The sequence below is a fragment of the Scardinius erythrophthalmus genome (genome assembly GCF_964197995.2).
Source record: "Scardinius erythrophthalmus genome assembly, chromosome: 10".
In the NCBI taxonomy this organism is placed as follows: domain Eukaryota; kingdom Metazoa; phylum Chordata; class Actinopteri; order Cypriniformes; family Leuciscidae; genus Scardinius; species Scardinius erythrophthalmus.
Genome location: NC_138230.1, coordinates 30,995,475 through 31,015,413, shown reverse-complemented (window position 1 = coordinate 31,015,413; position 19,939 = coordinate 30,995,475).

Below are 19,939 nucleotides of genomic sequence, written 5' to 3'. Positions count from 1 at the left end.
CTGTATAAAATGTGGTTCCCAGCAGATTAATTCAGCCCATATTACACATACGCTGGTTTGACAGGAGAAATCTCTTGTCTTGACATGGTTAAACTGACAAATCAAGTGTTTCTTGTATTTTAGTACACTCTAGAATGCAAACAACAGTGTGTTTTTTCCCCCCAGATTGTGTAACTGACATTAGGTTATTTCAGAGATGTTTATTTGTTCTTTTCTGAATTGCATAATATATTGTTGTACATTGCAGATGCAATACAGCCTCATCAAGGGCAAGTGGATGTACCGAGTGTTTGAGATTTTGACTTTTAAGTTCACAGATTTCACAAAAAATTTGTATTATTTTTAGGAGCTGGTGCTGTTGATGGACCCCAATGAATGAATGAAAAAAAAAAAACTGTGGAAGTCAATGGGGCCCATCAACTCTTTGGTTACTGACATTCTTCAAAATACCTTCTTTTGTGTTCAGCAGAAGAAAGAAATTCATACAGGTTTAGAACAACTTGAGGGTGAGTAAATGATGACAGAATTTTCATTTTTGGGTGAACTATCCCTTTAAGTGCACTTAAAGATGCATTGCGCAAGTCTCTGAGTTTTTGCAGAACTATGCCCCCTCTGGCGATAAGCGAAACTGCAACACTGCAACTGAACGTGCATGACGTCACGCCCAGTCTCAAATTCCGTCCCGAATCCCTCTTATTTATTTTATTGTACAGGATTATAGAGGCAATCGCAGTGATCAGAGAAGGGCTCATTCAGCCCATCAGGCAATTGTTTAAGCATGTATGGGTTAGAAAAACGGGTATTTTAAACATGAAATGTTGCTTAATGCACCTTTAAAGAAAGTACACTTTCATGACTGTTTCTTAACACACTTAAGTACACTAAAAAATCATTCTTAGGTGGGTCAAAAAGCACTCTAAAGTTCAGCTTATTTCATTCAATATAAATGTCAACTATAATCCATTTTAAATTTTAATTTAAATTAACATACATTAAAGTCCCTGTAAAGGCAATTCTAAAAAAAAAATCTAAACACATTATAACTGTTAGAAATGTATTGCTAAATCATATTACAAAGACTGTGCACTTTGAAGTACTGAATTGTGGAGTTAGACCGTTAAACAGTTTTTCATCGTTGCTGTGTTCTGGATTTTTTGGGGCGGGGCTAAAACGGGGGTTTTATGACGCACTGGAGCCCCTGAGCTCCTGGACACGCCCCTACTTGATGAGGCACTGAAGCCCATTCACATCAGATTGCAACTCAATCGCAAGTTACTGTCAGTATTAGTTACTACATCCCACAGTTTGCTAGCTAGCTATGCCTTCGTCACGGAAATGCGTATTACCTGGATGCGATCACGATCTGAAAACATCCAGTTCACCCTCAAGCATTATTTTAAAGTATATTATTTCATTTTAAAAGTAGTCATTCTTTTTCAGAAGGGTATATGGGACTGTGATCTTGATATACCATGACCAGCAGGTCTACAGATGTGCTAAACACATGGGGAGGTATTGGTGTCATTGATAATTACCCATGCATAATGACCAGGTGACCAGGCAGACCAGACAAGGCACGTCTTATGTTCAATTATATGCTGGATGCCTTTTACATGCCTTTTGGGAAATGCTTAGCATTATTTTCTAAAACTACTCCTCTGAAATAGCCTCAGGAGTAGAGGTACATGTGCTACGTGCTCAGTGGCATACAGCCTACGTGAAAACACTGAAGATTCACTGTTTCTACGGACCCAAATTCCTAATTCGGAAACAGATAATGGCTTCAAAATGAATAACGAATTCTACCGCATAATAAGAAAAAATATTCGGCAGACCCATTCAATCCTTGTGCCGTTTAGGCCTACTGATACTACACAAACCAAATCACTATGCAATGATGAGTGCGTGTCAAGTGATTATAAGATTCTACAAGATCATACATATTACGGACATACTTAATATGTTTATTTAAACCTTGTTTTAAACCTTGTATGATATGTTAGGCAAATATGTTTCTCGCTGTCTCGCTCTCTCCTGGAGACAGCGCGCCTTTAGGCCTATACTTGTTCACATTTTAATTTACAAGCATAGTAAAAGTTGTTTTAGCAATTTTCAATCACTGAATATTTCCTTTCAACTTGAATTTCTCTTAGCACTTTTTTTTAAATAGAATCCTCGGTTACACTTTATTTTAAGGTGTCATTATTACAGTGTAAGTAAGTACTAATATTTAGCAACTACATGTACTTACTATAGGGTTAGGATAGGATTGGGGTTTGGTTGAGTGTTAGTTGCATGTAATTATGCATAATTTACTGTTATTACTATGGTAAGTACATGTAACATATGTAACAAGGACACTGTAAAATTAAGTGTTACCGAATCCTCTATTATCTTCTTATTTGAGCTTGTGGCTTTATTGTGTGCATTTAATTTTATAATAAAGAAAATTATTTTATGTGCTGGAATATTTGTTTTTTTATGAGCTGGAATATGAAAACTATGAAGGGAACAGAATTACATTTAAAATGTACTTTTCTACTGTCATTTCACGAACAGAGAAAAATATATAATATAAAGATATAAAAAGATTTAAATATAAGATATTAAAGATATAAATAGATATCAATTTATAATAACGGCTGTGAGCTAAACACACATTCTTTCTGCATGTCTTTTATGTGTTTGCTAGAGGTTGAATTCAAATCAAATAATGTCAAACTGCCCATATTACTTCTGTCTACTTCATAAATAGTATGAAAATTATGGAAATATATGGTTCAGATCAATCAAACCATATATGGAAATGAAAGAGTCATTATATGGCCAGCAATTGAGTCTGGATGTAATCTAGTGGAAAACTTTTGATGTAGATTTGCACCTATTGCCGAAAAGCAAACAGATCAATTGTTTCATGCCTGAAAATAGTTCAGTGGGAATATTTAGACAGACAGGTTAGACACTCTTGACCTCTGACTTCAAACAAATATTTCCTTGACCTCTGGGAGGAAACAAGCCCTTTCTTGCCATTTAAAGCTTCACAAATAAGTCAATGACCGTAAGAAGCATTTGGAAAAGTTTTTCAGAATATTTTAAACAATGTGAAAGTTCATCTACTGGTGATAACAATCCCTTCCTCTGCTCTCTCAAACCAGCAGTTTCACATCTAAAAATGTAAATAAAAGCCACTTATACTTTTTAAAACTATACGTTTTTATAGATTATCATTATCTTTAACACCAGATAAGCACATTAACCTTTTAAACTTGCCTTGAATAAAATTGTAGAGCCATGAGACAGTTTCAGTTCAGGATTACTGGTGTGCTTACTATGGATTAATAGCTTCATATAGTTTCACACTGCCTGAAGCATACCGTGGGTTACAGACCAGACATGTCAAAACCATTAGCACTAAGTCTATAGTACTCAGCCAGAGGTTATAGATTTTTCTATACCTGAGAAATGTCACTTGCTTAACCTATATACTGTAGTGTGCCGGAGAAAGCAGGCGGAAGCGAGGATCTATTAGCAGGGTTTTAATGAAGAAACACGTAGTATAAATAATAAAGAACACGAAGGACAAAGAAACAAAACCACGAGAAGGACCAAACTAGAAGCACCCCTACACGTACAACAACTGACAAGGTAACAAGTGAAACACAAGGGCTATAAATACACAGAGACAAACAAGCTTAAGTAACAAGGGGGCGTGGTTAATAAGAAACACCTGGGGAGATTAATAAACAAGAAAGACTACAAAGGACTACAAAACATGGCACAGAACAGGAAATAACAAAAGTGCACACAAGACAAGGGAAACACAGGACAGGAATCATATACATAAACTATAGATTTATTTTTAAAGAAAATGTGAGTAACACAAATAGTTGATGAGTTATGTTTGTTCAAATTCATAGGAGCTAATAGTGATGCTTACATTAGCAAAAAACATTAATCAATAAATTAAATAAGAATAAAAAAATCATTATTCTTAATGTATATTATTTATTTATTCAAATGTATTTCATGAATGTATATTAAATGGAATAATGTTATTTAATTTTATTTACTTAGAAATCATTGTATGTAATTTGTAAATAAAATTAAATAAATAGAAATACATTAAATAATAATTAAATGAATGAATTTAGTATGCTTAAGTATCAAATAGATTTCAGAATATTTGACCACACCCATTTCTTTCTATTATTTGGCTATAGCTACTGTAGTATTATTGGCTCTTTCTTGGTTGGTTAGCATATGCATGATTAAATGTTCTGTATAGTCAGGGGTACAGGGGTAAATATGTTTCCTCATGGAGGGACCTTCTCTTGTGTCATTGTCAATTCTTGGAAATGCAGCACTTGGTTGCAGACAGTGATGATTTGTTATGGCCAAACTGGACAGGCGTATTTTCTCAAACTTTATGACTGTCAAATATTCTGGAGATTTGGGAGAATATCTTTGATGTAGCCTAAACTAATCAGCCTAAATGTTTTGTACACACACAGTCTCTTATCCATTTTTTCTCTTTACTTACCAGCATTGTTGCTCCATCCATTTCCCATAATGGAAATGCTATTCATGGAGTCATTAAGCCAAACTGAGAATGGAAAATTAGTTCTGCCCTTCTTCGAAACTTTAGGGCGAGCAAATAAACGACGCAGCACACACAAACACACACACGCACGCACGCACGCACGCACGCAGCACACACACACGCACACGCACGCAAACACACACACGCACACGCACGCACACTCGGTTTCCTGGTTTTATGGGTACTTTCCGTAGACGTAATGATTTATATACTGTACAAACTGTATCTTCTATCCACTAACCCGAACCCTACCCCAAAACCAATCACAAAAAAACTTTCTGCATTTTTACATTTTCAAAAAAAAAAAACATCAATTAGTGCGAATTATAAGATGACCAAAAATAAAGTCTCCACTAGGTCAAAATGTACTGGTATTAATATCCTTGTGGGGACATTTGGTCCTCAACCTCCTTTCCACAGAGAGTCTTATCAGTTAACTACAGGCATGAGAGATACCCAGGGGCGTAGTTTGTGGCGGGGATGGGGGGGAGATAACCCCCCCAATATTTAAATCTATGCATTACAACCCCCCCCCCCCCCCCAATATTAATAACATGATCACAATATCAGGAGACATACCCAAACTTCAACCCCCCCAAAGTTCAAACCAAATCTACGCCCTTGGAGATACCTCAAATCATGCTCACAGAAGATGTTTACGTGATTGGACTTGTGTGAAGGGACAAAGGAAAGCGCTCTGTTGATTGATTATTAACCACCAATAACACCCAAACAATGTACCTAAAACATTTTTAAAAACTTAATTGCATAGAAATGACTTGAAAAGCACCCAAGACGTTGCCATTGCATTGAGTTTTGCATGGGTAAGCACCACACTACTAAAAATCATCAAGCCATCAATTTATGATTACATCCTCAAATTATCCCATACACATTCTTAAAAAGAAAGGTTCCAAAAGGTTTTTTTTTCACAGCGATGCAGAAGAAGAACCTTTTTTGGGGGCGGGTTCCCAAAAGAACCTTTCAGTGAACAGTTCTTAAAATAACTGTGTGGAGAAATACCCATAAAGAACCTTTATTTTGAATGGTATATATTACTCCAGTCAGTCCATCAGAAACCCGAACTTGCTGTATGACAGGGCTGCCAGCTGCTTCTAAAAACAGGAAGTCACACGTGACAGCCTCAAAAACTGCTCTCTTCCGTTCACCTTTCCCCTAATTCTTACTGCTTTAGTCAATCCTTAATCTGCCATTCATGAGTGGGAAAATCAAGTCATTTCCTAAACAGTAACAGCACCCCACTTGACTTTTCATTCTTTTCTGCTTTATAAATACATAGCCTCTTCAACAGTTTCACGCAAAGGACTTCCCATAATTTAATAATAACTAATGATGTATGTACACAGTATGTTTATCATCAGACGCTCAGACTTTTTAGTGCTGAACGTCATATGCGCCTGTTTGAACAATGTTCTATTAGAGAGCTCAAAAATAAATTGTGCAACAAACGACTCTTGAGTTCTGTCACCTGTCACCCAGGACAGCTCAGACGTCTGTCTGATACAGTACAATGCTTGTTTGTTTTGTTTCCATCATTAGCATGCCATGCCAGCCAGTCTGGGAATAGTACAAGAGATATTTATAGACTGTATTGATCTTTATAGACATAGTAAACTGACTGCACACTTGTCTGTTCAAAACAAACAAACAATGATGTTAGTATTAAAGTGCAGATATTATGCTCATTTACAAGTTCATAATTTTATTTTTGGAGTCTGGAAATATACATGATTTAAAAACCCATTATTTATGTACATTGCTGCAGCACCTCTGTTTTAGCTCTTTTCTCTTTATATCCCACCTTTCCAAATACAGTCCTGAAAGGCCTGTGAGGGGTCAATTTTTGTTATATAAAAAAACATAAGTGGCATTTTTTTTTTTTTTTTTTTTACATTTTAGATGTAGAGTCAGGTGCTGAGCGGGTAGGGACATTGCAAGGTTGGCATCTCTGTCTTGATGTCATATTATGCAAGCTTGGCATCAAGCCATGTGGAACAAAGGTGATTCTCCATTGTACAGTAATGGAAACTCATCTCATATTCCTGTTCGGTAATGGAACGCCGGCTGTTCTTTTTCCTCTGCTTGTTTGTAGCTCCTCATCATAGCATATGCTTTATTGGAGCTTCTGTATATAAGCATGTGATGCACATCATATGAGAAACAAAGAATGCTGACCTTGTTACGTGAATACATTCTACCACATGGAACCGCACATTCCAGTTTTATTGCAGGGCCCTCTCTTACTGCAACAGTGGAGAAAGGTTTGCTACATTTTGATTGGATCTAGGTGGACTTAGCGGCCCAACACCATCATATAAGGATGCTAGGACAACTGACAGACACCTCAAGCACGGGAAGGACAGGACTTCTCATTGGTCCACAGACAGTTTCTGCCCTGCATTCATCATGAGACTAATCCCTGGTTGAAGATAACTGCATAAAAATTCTTTAGGACTTTTTGGATGCAAGAGCAATGGCTGAAATAAAGGGAGGCCACAATGATCCATCCAATCCATTCCAAACAATGTTTGGAAACCGTAAAACTGTAAACTACACACATCCATTTCATGCTTATTTAGAGGAATAAGTATTCTCAGTGACAGCTATTTGTAGTACAACATCTTACACAAATTCAGCTGTTAATCTACAAATGAATGAATGCAAGACAGGTCAAACTTTTTCCATCTTGTTTGGACTCTATTTGTTTAGAATATTGCTAAAGGTATGGAAAGTGAGAAATGCATTGTTAAAACTTAAAAAAGTGCTTTAGAGCAGGGTTTCTCAAACTCTGTCCTGGAGGGCCACTGTCCTGATCAAACACATGCAAACAATGTCTTCAGGATCACTAGAAACTCACAGCTAGGTGTGTTTGATCAGGGTTGGAGCTAAACTGTGCAGGACAGTGGCCCTCCAGGACCGAGTTTGAGAAACCCTGCTTTAGATTGTACAAATGAGTTCCACAGGGGAAAGAAGGTGTAAGGTCCACCCAATCGGCCCAACGATGTTTGCGATAAGCAGGTGAAGGATTACTTCACGTTCGGTCATTTCCGTAAGTAGTTTAATTCCAGTTTACTTTTATCTGACTCCATTTTATCATGACCTTGAATGTAGGTTGGAATGCCAATTAGTTATTGGTCATTTATATGATAATTTATCTAAACATTTGATTATTATTATTTGATTATTCCATTTTACTCTTTACTCATATTTTACTCGCTCCATAAATGATGTTTTATTAACAAAGTTCGGGAGGAGCACGTTCAAATAATCAAGTAATCAATCAACTCATCAAACAATTACCATGTCTACCCTATCAGCATGAGAGGAAGCATATATATTCACTCTGTCAACTCACCTAACTTCCTTGACAGTTTTCAGCATCCCTCCACCACCCCGACTCCTCACTCTTGGCTTGTTCTTTCACAGCCAGGAATACGGGGGGAGTACTCTGGGTTCGGGCCGAATACCGAGCCCGGAGCCCTCTCCTCGGACAGCACGCCAAATACGCATTTATTCTATCTGACTTATTTGTAAGTGTGAACTCGTGAAAAGGGTATTGCGGCGGCCGTTTAACGGGGACCCCACAATCACAAACTCACGAGTCTTCGTCACTGGACAGATGTAATTTACTGTCTTATTTAGAGGCCTGCTCTCATGCTTACTCTCTCTAAAAGTATTTTGTTTAGTTTCCATAGATATGTATACACTTGAATTAAAGCAATACTATCTCTAGTCAGAGGTTATGAATCCTGCTATATATATAGGCCGACCAACATTACTTTCTCTGATAGTATTTTTGTTTCGTTATTTCATGGTTCCCCATGTACACTAGCTAGGGTAATATTACAATAATAAAACGTAGCTTCAGTTCTGGCAGGTCACATTAGTCAAGCTGGCATCAGCTGACTCTCAGCTGAATCACGTCTACCTATAGGAATATGATGCCTATCACTGTATACATATAAGCTCCTTCAGTATTATCAACATCTATCGTGTTTCTCAGTAGTTACCCTCCTCCATCCCCAGCTCCTCCTCTTGTCAGCATTCTGATTCCCCTTTGAATCAGACTAAATTCTCATTTGTACTTTAAAATCTTGAATTAATGATGTCTGCAATACATTCATGTTGGTTCTGTTCTGTTTACCCTAAGGGGGGTTATTGCTGCTCTCCCTGCTCTTATCCATGCTAGGCTGCACGGATGCGCAGTGAGTTCTCGCCCAGAACAGAACCATACCGCCTTCCTAAATGCTAACTGTCAATCGTGTTTGATGATAGTGGTCCTGACAGAAAACAGGGGTAAGGCTCACTCTATTTAGGTTGGTCGCGCAACATTCTGTTGTCCTAAATGGAAATTCTCTTTATTAGCCTTTACAGTATAAGTACACTTGGACTAGCACCAAAATTTACCCGGAACTCTAAAATCTCAGTTGGCGTGCCCTATGCTCCACTCAAAACTGGACTTTAGTCTGTTACTAACCTGACACAGATTTGCGTTAATAATGGATACAATGTAATAAAAGTAGTCAGAATAAAATCAAATGTAACAATTTATTATTAGTTAACAAGTAATTGTTTATTATTTAGCAGACGACACCCTGGGGACGACCGATGGAGATGCAGCTACAGGAGATGGAGACCAAGGTGTAGCAGACGAGCCGAAGAGCCCATCACTGGCACCGGAGACAGAGGTGGAGCCGCGGCGACGAGCTTCCGAGGAGTGAGCTTCCGACTCACGCAACTTGGTCAGACTATCAGGCTCCGGGTCGATGTCCTCTCCTGTCCTCTCTGTTGGATTAGGCTCATCGATTGCGGCAGGCAGGTCTCCCTTGCCTGTGGTGGACTCTCTTATCTCCATTGTGCCAGTCGTCGACAGATGACAGGTCTCTGGATATGGAGTGGGGCTGGTGTGGTCCTCTGCCAAGCCAACGGTGAACAGGGAGTTGATGTTCACCAGCACCAGCACCCTCTCCATGAATGCGGCAAAGTTTAAACTGGGTCACAGGGAAAAAACACAGTGAAACATAGGAACCCTGACATTTAGACCAAATCCTTACATGTATGATGCCCATTTTAAGCATAAATCACAACACACCATTTTCCCTTTTAAAACTTGTATACACAGGCATCTCAATACTACAAGGGGGACCATCACAAAAACATGTCCAGGTCACATTTTGAAAATTGTATTTTTATGCTTAATTTTATGTTGTGACATTATTTCCTTAATTATAATTATATAATTTTTTTTTTACTGAATGACAATACAGTATGAAAAATGTCCAATTCCGATTAAACTCTGCACCCCTGATCCAAAGACAAAATGTAAAGACATGTCAGCAAATACTACCATATCATAAAATACTTACATTCAGTTTCTCACACAAAACTATCATATGGATTCAGAATAGTACTTTTATGGTGATTTTGTGTCGTAAAGCTCCAGTTATGTATTCCACTGTGGGGGGGGGGGGAAACAAATGTCATATGGGTTTGGAATGACAGAACGACGGTTGAGGAAATGATTGCAGAATTAAAAATTTTTGGTGATCTACTGCTGCTTTTTCAGTTTTATGTTTTCAATTAAATGAATTTACTGTAAATGTACCTTTTATCACTTGGCCTATTTTATTGTATTCTCTTTATTCTGTCATGTAAAATACTGATTGACTACACTTAATTGGAAGCAACTTGCATGATTAACTGCTGCTTGTTCTTCACTGAAGGTGAAACATATCCAGTTCAGTAACCTGTTTCTGCAGCTTAACTGGTAGAGCATGACACCAGTAAACTGACATTCGTGGATTCAGTCACCAGAAAACACGGAACATACTGATCAAATGCAAGCCTTAAAATGCACTGTAAAATGTTTTGGATAAAAGCGTAACATAACATATAAGATACACATATACAAAATCATGTATCTGACATGTGAGATTAGGATGTTTCTCTCTCCCTCTCTCTGTCCACACATTTTATAAGAGTTACCATGAGTTAATTCTAGCTATAGCCTTCTAGCTAAAGCTATACACTGTAAAAAATTTGCTGTAGTTTTGCAGCTGTTTGCCAGTAACTTACTGTAGATTTAAATTTATGTTATTTACTGGCCACAGTTTGTTCAAAGTTAAATGAACATTAAACATTAACAAGTCTTTGTCTTTAAAGAATAAAATTATAAAATAACAATCTAATGCAAAGCATTCTGGGAACCAGAAATCTTCATCAACCTTTTTCTGTTTTTTTTCCTTCATATTTTGGTTCCCAGAATGCTTTGCATGAGGATGTTATTTTAGTTTTATTCTGTAAAGATAAAGACTTGTTAATGTTTAATATTCATTTAATTTTGAACAAATTGTTGCCAGTAAATAACATCAATTTAAATCTACAGTAAGTTACTGGCAAGTAGCTGCCAGTAATACTGTAATTTCTACAGATTTTTCTAACAGTGTAGAGTTCTAGTTTCTAGCTAAAAACACCCCTCTAAATAGTGTGGTTTTTTAACTAGTTTGGGTATTTGGTATTTTAGTTGATGATTAATGTATATATTTAATTTAGTAATATAGTTTAACTAAACTGAAGAATGCCTCTCAGGCTAATTAATCTGTCAATTAATTATATAGATGTCAAAAAATATATTTCCAATCAGTAAATTATATTTGAAGCTATTTTTATACCTGCTTCCCATAGCTGGTGTAGTTTCACTGTGCTAGTGCGTCATCATGTAATGTTACACCTAAGAGAGTATTCTCTTTCCTAAGATTCTGACTAAACCTAACCACTGCATTAATAATTCATCACCAGTAAGTGTGAACTATGGGCTGGAACTAAACATGAGTACAGAGTAACCATCCATGTGCAAACTAATAAGGATATGAAGGCAATATTCCTTCCAGCCAATCAGGGAGAAATTAGTCAGCTGCAATGTAAAAACTCCTTCATTTATGAAAATGGAAATAGCCTAGTTGTTTAAGTCATGAATTCCTCAGATACAATAAAAACTGTATTACACTGGTCATTCTTAAATTGCGTTAGATTTCAGAGAATGTACACTCCCATTTACTAAGCTGATAGATTGAACTTTCAAAGAAAAACTAATGTTGTGGTTACCGTGTTAATGTGTTACATGTCATTCGGTATGTGTAATCATCATATTACATATACACTGTAATATTTTGACCTCATAGCATATAGTATTTAGAGTCTGCCATCTTATCTCTTATAACTTTTATACATTAGCATTAGCTCAGGACTGACCTAAAACCATAAAATGCTTTTGAAAAAGGTTATCTGGTTAAATCTAGAGCAGATCATTGTAATAAGTTTAATCCAGACTAAAAATATTCACAGGGATTTGGGGACAATTAGGGAGAATTTGAGTATAGTTATTGTCATAAACCAAGCATTAGGTGCATTGTGTAGTCCAAACGGTAAACTGAAAAATCCTAAAAACAATCCGTGTTCATTTCGCATAGCATACAGAGGCCAGATATGGCTTTCCCAGCCTCCCAACACAAAACGCCTCTGGTATGCTTGAACTCTGGGCTTACTTGGCAGTACTAGTAACAAAAAAACAAAAACAGCTCCACTGTTCACATGCATGAAATGGTTTCAAGGAGAAGGGGAAATAATTTGTACTAATGCCAACTCTCTGAGCTCAGAAGCAGAATCTGAGGTTAAGTGAGTCAGGGGGTGATAGACAGAATAAACAATTTCAACCACAATTTCAGTTAAATATGATCTGCTATGCTCCAGCCTGTCGCAAACGATGACTAAACTTAGATGGGAATTCTGAGTACTCTTCAGAGACAACTCATTTTCACTTAACTTGCTGTGATCAAAAAGTCCCGCTATAAAGTTACATGTGTTCAGGTTCAAAATTTCCTCATAGTAAGCCCATGACATCAACTTTCTTGTCTGGCTGCATAACTGTGCCTTCCTTTGATTGGCTAAACATACATAATCATGCATGTCATTGGTTGAGCACAGTGTTTCATTCACCTAATGCATGCTCGGTATTTCCCAGATTTTTTGTCTTCCTTCTTTATCTTTTGGTTTCTCTCACACACACCCTTTTTCTGTTTGGCTACTGCATTTTCTAACAAATATAGTACAATAAGAACAGTCAGTACAGATTAGAAGGTCATATTCTAATATGAATCTTATTTTGAAGAAGGAATCCCAAATGTTTATTCTTTTCCAACATCATTATGTGGGATAAAATGATGTTCTGTTGTGCTTATGTATATAAGCTTCAGCTGAAACGGACTGTTCCTCTGGCTTACAACTATCACGGTGTACAGTTTAATTCCTGCAATAGATACTTTCAAAGTGGCCCCATTCAAAGTATTTCAACACTTACAAAAATGTAAAACTTTCACAGCATTAGATAAAGTATCATCAATCCAAGTGGCTAGCAAAGAATAAATTACATATAATGTTCTAAATGTCCCTTTGTGGTTGTCATATGTTAGTGATCATGATCATATTAATTTATGATGAACTACTGTGTGAAATTGAGGCACTGACTTTACATCATACACTATAATATAAAAAATCATACAATACAATAAAAATAATATAATAAAATCTATTGTATTAAATATTTTATAAATACTTTTTTTTTTCTGAACTATAAAACATCAATGATTTTAGAGGACAAACATTATGCTAAATTCCAAAAAATGTAAAGAGCAGGCAGAAGTCAAACTCTATTTATGAGGTCGCTCTTTTGACCCATGCACATGTGGATACCCCCACAGATTCCTCTAAATGTTCCATTTCCTCACTTCGTTCTGCCAAGTTGCAGTTTTTTTCCCCCACCCACGTCATCCTTCCCTGGCTTGAGGCTGAGAACATTACTTCCCCTATAGTTGTGTACACTCAGTCTCAACTGTAGCTGAAATGTCTCTGACTTCTGATTGGTGGTTGACTCTGATCACGCTCCACCTCATTGGTTGGATGGCTTGAGCATGCTGTGATCACGCTGTGAATTCATGTCAGCATCCCCTGTTGGCTGATGTGTCTTGACTCTTCCCTGTTCTGTGTAAAATGCAGGTGTCAGCCCTTTTATGGACCGTGGCAATGTCTTGGGCTTGTGAAGATTGGGTAAGACATAAACACGGAGAGAGCAAATCTAAACCTGGACACTCCAACAGCTCCTTATTTATCTAATTTATTTGTATACAAGCAGAGATGTACTGAACTTTCTGGTGTCTTGTGGGTCACAGTTAGTAAAGCACTACCTATAAGTATTAGAAAAGGCTTATGTGTAATATGGATGAATGTGATTTCACCAAGTTTGTGTTCCTGGATCACAATGATTTGATTTTTTTTTTTTTTTTTGATTTGAGATGATTTCTGAAGGATTGTGTGACACTGAAGCCTGGGGTAATTGAGTAATATATATTTATATACGTTTTAAAATGAGTGTAAAAAAAGTTTTGTGAGTAAAAACCAACAGTATGTCGAAATCTGTTCTGCACAGCAACCCTAAAGTTGTTGAATGTTTTAAAAGGGGAACTGAAGGTCACATTACATGTTGTTAATTTTAAATAGCTGTCTCAACAAATTCAGGCACAGAGAACCGAAACAAGGCAGAGAAATTGATTAAAAATAGGGAAATGGGATTTGTCCAGAACATCACATTTAGTGTTCATTTTTCAAAACAAGGTAATCTTAGCATACGTGTTACATTCAATTAGTAGATAAAAAAAAACAAAACAAAAAAAAAAACGTTTTGGCTGCTGCACTGCAGGCTCACATTATTACATCACTGGGGAAGTGTTGTTTCTCATCCATTGACACATTGTGCCAGATTTCATGTGCGATATGATCAAAATAACCTCAGGGCTCAGCACGAGCTGCAGAAATGTACACAGATATGTTTTCTAATTTTCTGTGCTGTGTGCTGCTGAACGCTTCTATTGGTATAGCAAAAGCAGCAGACACACTCCTCCCATGCTGCCTCTGGATGAGATCGGAATGTTCTGTTTACAGTGAGCGGAGCAAAAACACTTTTCACAAGAGGAAATATCTTTTCAGCTAACCTTGACTTGTGCTGTAATGCCTACACCGATATATCATGATGCACAGGAACAGAAAATGCATTTTTGCTTAATTGTAACTGTACACAAACTTCATAATGAGTTGATATGTAATAGAAAGCACCAACTCTTAGGCTCAGTAGCAGTTAGGCTTTTAAATGAAGATCTCTTCATTGAAAGTAACTCATGATCAGGGATTCCGAAATGAGGGTTTGTGAACCCCTAGAGGTTTATCGCGGAACTGCAGAGAGTTTGAGGAATTAAAATAATGCCTTTGTTAAATTGAACTAAATTACATTACATTAAATGAACAATGGTAAGCATTGAAAAGTACACAGCTGTTCATAAGTTGGGAGTAAGATTTTTTAGCGCAATTTTCCACCGGACAAAATTGCGATTGTTAACTCATGATTTCTGTTCTGTCTGTGCGCACCAATCTTGCACTTCTATCTACTCCTCAACCAGACCACCTAGAGACTTCGGGTTTTCGGCATTATGTTAAGGAAGGTCTAATCTCGGGAACGCACAAAAAAAATCCAGGAAAAGATTTACTATCTCTTAGTGTTGTGATCCCATGAGGTCAGAAAATTGCGCTAAAACACTCACCGAGTTTTTATTACTTGTTTTAAAATGCATATTTATATTTTTGTTCAAATTTCAGTAAAGATGAATTAACCCATAAATGCATGAATGTTTCGCCAGTCATTAATACATATTCGGAACTTAGCGACGCGGATCTATATCTAAAACGGATGGAACTCTACCGATAATACAACTCTCCTGATATTAGAGTAACAATTACATAAGAATAAAATAAAGCATAATTTGTTACCTTTTGGAGCTTGGAAGGGTTCTGTTTGAGCAGATGTTTTATATCATCATCACTGTCCTCGTCAGAGCTCATTTCCCAGTACATTCAACATATATCCGCCATTTCAAACATATTCTCAAACTATCATTTTCAACATCTTCAAAATCAATATTTTGATCGCTGACAGCTTCTTCACCAGATCCACCATCAAGTGACAGTGACACTAATGTTTGATTGTGTTCAGTATTTGCTCTGCAGTAAATCACTGAGCCATTTCAAGTTTTGCTGATGATACTTCCTATTCTTTTGTTTTCTGCCTGCAGTAACTATGAATGAAACATCACATCACTGTGTATCAGACATTGCCACCTTGTGGAATAAAGGTGAATTGCACTTTTTCAGTCATCAAAGATTCAACCATTATTGTGCAGAATAAAATATACTTTCACTGTTACACACCTCGGGTTATTAGCGACCCAATACAATTTTTTTATTATTTTTTTATTCTGGGAAAAAAAAGGTATTCTTTTATAAAAACAAAAACAAATTCTTGTTATATTGTTAATAATTAATTAATTGAGGAATACTAAAAAGGTCGATGTCTAACTTTAAATAATGAATGAGGACGAGGGTAGTGTCACTAAAGACCCGATGTATGCGTTTAAGGGTTAAATTGATCGAAAAGTTTTAGTTTTCAGAGGTGTATAAAGACCTTACTTAATGAACCGCTATGTTTTTATTACCCTAGAATGAGCCATTTCTATCTACATACACTGCGGGTTGCCTTACATTGAAATGCGCCGACATTATTTCGTCACTATGTTGTTCTTCGTGCAAGGAAGCAAGCTAAAGTCAGCGAATAAAACTCTGACACAATGATGAACAAGTAACAATAATATTCGCAATAACATATTGTTTTACTGAATAATAAAGTGAACATCATTTCTTAATTTATCTTTGTAAAGATGAACTGAACTGGCTACTCTCCGCTGTCTCAGACGACGACATCTTTTCCTGTCGGCCACCGTAACTTTTGTTGGTTGCAATTCATAACCTCACCACTAGATGCCGCTAAAAATCACACACTGCACCTTTAAGCACAGCAGCTTTCAACATTGATAATAAGAAGAAATGTTTCATGAAAATCACCTCTAGACCAAATTGTAATAAAAAAAACATACATTTTTGATTGTTATCAAATGCATTTTTCAATGTATCCCTTAAAAAGGTCAGAACATAGGGTGTTCCAAATACCAGGGACTTCATCAATCATTTGTCAAAGGGTTTCAGCAGATGGTGGGGGGAATCCTTGCTGGCAAAGGTTAAGTGGCTCAAGTGAGCATTGTTGAGACAGCAAGAGTGTGATATCAACTCTGCAGTTTCTGGGTCACTCTGTCTAAGAGCATCCTTTTCTATTAGTAGCACATGATTATAACCACTAAGGCTGTTTGTCCGTGTGCATAAATTCATTAACATGACCCCACTGAAGTCAGCATTAAACAGAAGTTGCAAAAGATTTTTTTTTTCCATGTGACGTATGAGTGAAATATACATTCATTTAAATAATCTAATATGAAATCTCCTTGACATGCACAAATCAGTGAAGCTCAAACTTGGTCACACAGTCCCCTCAGCCGCTGAATGAGCCATGACTCAGTCCTTCAAGCCAATATTAAAAGGATCAGCAACACCTGCGGCTTCATTTAGTGACGCCGCAGACTGATGAGCTGCTGACAAGCCTTGGCGTGAAGACAGTGTCATGATATATCACAGCCCTAGCGTCAGTAAGACCTAAGCTGACAGTGACACAACGAGGAAGTCAAGGCACTGAACATGCTTTATGTTTGACCCAAAGCAATGATTTGGTACTGGCACTGATATTACGGGCAGTGCTAGTCAGCCTACATTATGTCAGCATTTCAGCAGTGCAGCTTTAATTAAGATTCTGGAAGGACAAAAACATTAGTAAGAAAGCCAGAGATAATGTTCAGTGTAATGCCCTTGATTACGTCTGTCTCCTGTTTAGTCTAAAAATCTTCTGATTCCCATTTAGCGCCCTAATCAGAGAACTCTACGCAAACAATAAGCACACTTGCCTGCTTTCACGTGGTTTCCCAGAACTAATATTATTGTTGTGTTTTTGAACATGGGAATTGCTATACCAGTGTGTTGGAGGAAGAGCCTTCATCCATGCAGATTGCAGGGTCCATATCAAAGCAACTAAACAGGTCAATTGCAACATTCAACGTTTAACATTATTCTATGCATTAATACTAGCAAGTGATTTCTTATAACTTTGATATTTTTGTGTCTCTTGTGTGCTCTTTTTCTTCTTGCGTTATGAAGTTATTTCAACTCATAGCAACATTTTAAGTTCATTTATTTATGTCCATTTATGCTTCATGTCTGGGATCAAATGTTGGAATTTGTTTTCCAATAATGATGGGCTGTTTATTGTACATTATCGCAGACAGACTGTTTTATATACCGTTTCCCTGGAACAACCAAGAGTTTAAAGGGTTAGTTCACCCAAAAATGAAAATTCTGTCAGTAATTACTCACCCTCATGTTGTTCCAACCATGTAAGTCTTTCGTTCATCTTCGGAACACAAATGAAGATATTTTTGATGAAATCTGACAGAATTTTGACTCCTCCATAGGCTTCCAGTGTGACCGAAACTCACCGGCCCAGAATAGTTATTAAAACATCGTTAAAATAGTCCAAGTAACTACAGTGGCACTACATTAAGTTTATCATGCGACGACAATACTTTTTGTGCGGAAAAACAACAAAAATAACGACTTTATCCAACTATTAGTGTTCCTCAATGTGGGCCTCTGACGAGAGTTCACGGGAGCGCCAGGATGCATGCGCGAGAACTGAGCTTACGGCGTTCTTCTTCTACTACTACTTGTTACTGACTGCTCACTCCTTGGGAGTATTTAAGCTCAGTTCTCGCGCATGCATCCTGGCGCTCCCGTGAACTCTCGTCAGAGGCCCACATTGAGGAACACTAATAGTTGGATAAAGTCGTTATTTTTGTTGTTTTTCCGCACAAAAAGTATTGTCGTCGCATGATAAACTTAATGTAGTGCCACTGTAGTTACTTGGACTATTTTAACGATGTTTTAATAACTATTCTGGGCCAGTGAGTTTCGGTCACACTGGAAGCCTATGGAGGAGTCAAAATTCTGTCAGATTTCATCAAAAATATCTTAATTTGTGTTCCGAAGATGAACGAAAGACTTACATGGTTGGAACAACATGAGGGTGAGTAATTACTGACAGAATTTTCATTTTTGGGTGAACTAACCCTTTAATGTCTTTCTCAAAAACACAATTGTGAAAACACATACATGTCTATATGTGATTGTTTAAGGCCAAAAGAACTAAGTTAAGTTCAGAACAGAGTTCAGTGCAAGTGCACTTTAGTCAAATGAAAGGTTTTACTTTAAAGTACATTGTACAGTAAACACATTGTTTTAATAATCTTTTGTTGAGCTTTAAAGAAGTACACATTTTTTGATGTGTTGACCAACTTACTAAAGCACATGTAAAGTATTTGAATTCAGTGTTAACTTGTGTTATTTGATATTGTATTTAAAGTTAATATTTACATAATACATTAATAATATGAGTTAAAGGAATAGAATTCCAACTTTTTAATTGTGTAATTACAAATATATTAAAATAATTACATTTTAATATAAATGACCTTAGTTCACCATAAGTGCTTGACAGTATGTTTTAAAGACAATATGACTAATATTAACAATATGCATATTAATATGTACTTAAGTTCTACTTAAGTGGGTGAAAAAGCACTCTAATGTTCAGCTAATTGCATTTAATATAAATATAATCTATAATACATTTCAATTTAATTGCAATTATCATGCAATTAAAGGAACACTCCGACTTTTTGGGACTTTAGCTTATTCACAGTATCCCCCAGAGTTAGATAAGTCCATACATACCTTTTTCATTTCTGTGCGTTCTGTAAGTGTTATTTGACGCACCCACCGCTAGCCTAGCTTAGCACAAAGACTGGATGTAAATGGAAAAGGTAGCATACTAATCCCAATAAGTGACAAAATAATGCAAACATTTTCCTATTTACATGTTGTGATCTGTATAGTCACAGCGTGTACAAATAACAAGGCTATATGAGACAGAGACCATTTTTAATCGTATAAATACTGGGAACTATATTCTCACTAGGCGTAGGAGCACAGCTACTTGGGCGGAGTGGCTACTTGGGCGGAGTGATTAGCGCAGCACACGAGACGCCCTGTTGATGGTTCCGTAAACAAAACAAACGTGACTAACTAGCTAGTAGCGAACGTGACTCGTGATCATGGCTGACTTTGAGGAATTGTCAGAGGAATTTTGCTGGGTATCAAACCAAGATCCAGAACCATATAGTTTTGAGCCAGAATACACAGACGAGGAGTTACAAACTTTGG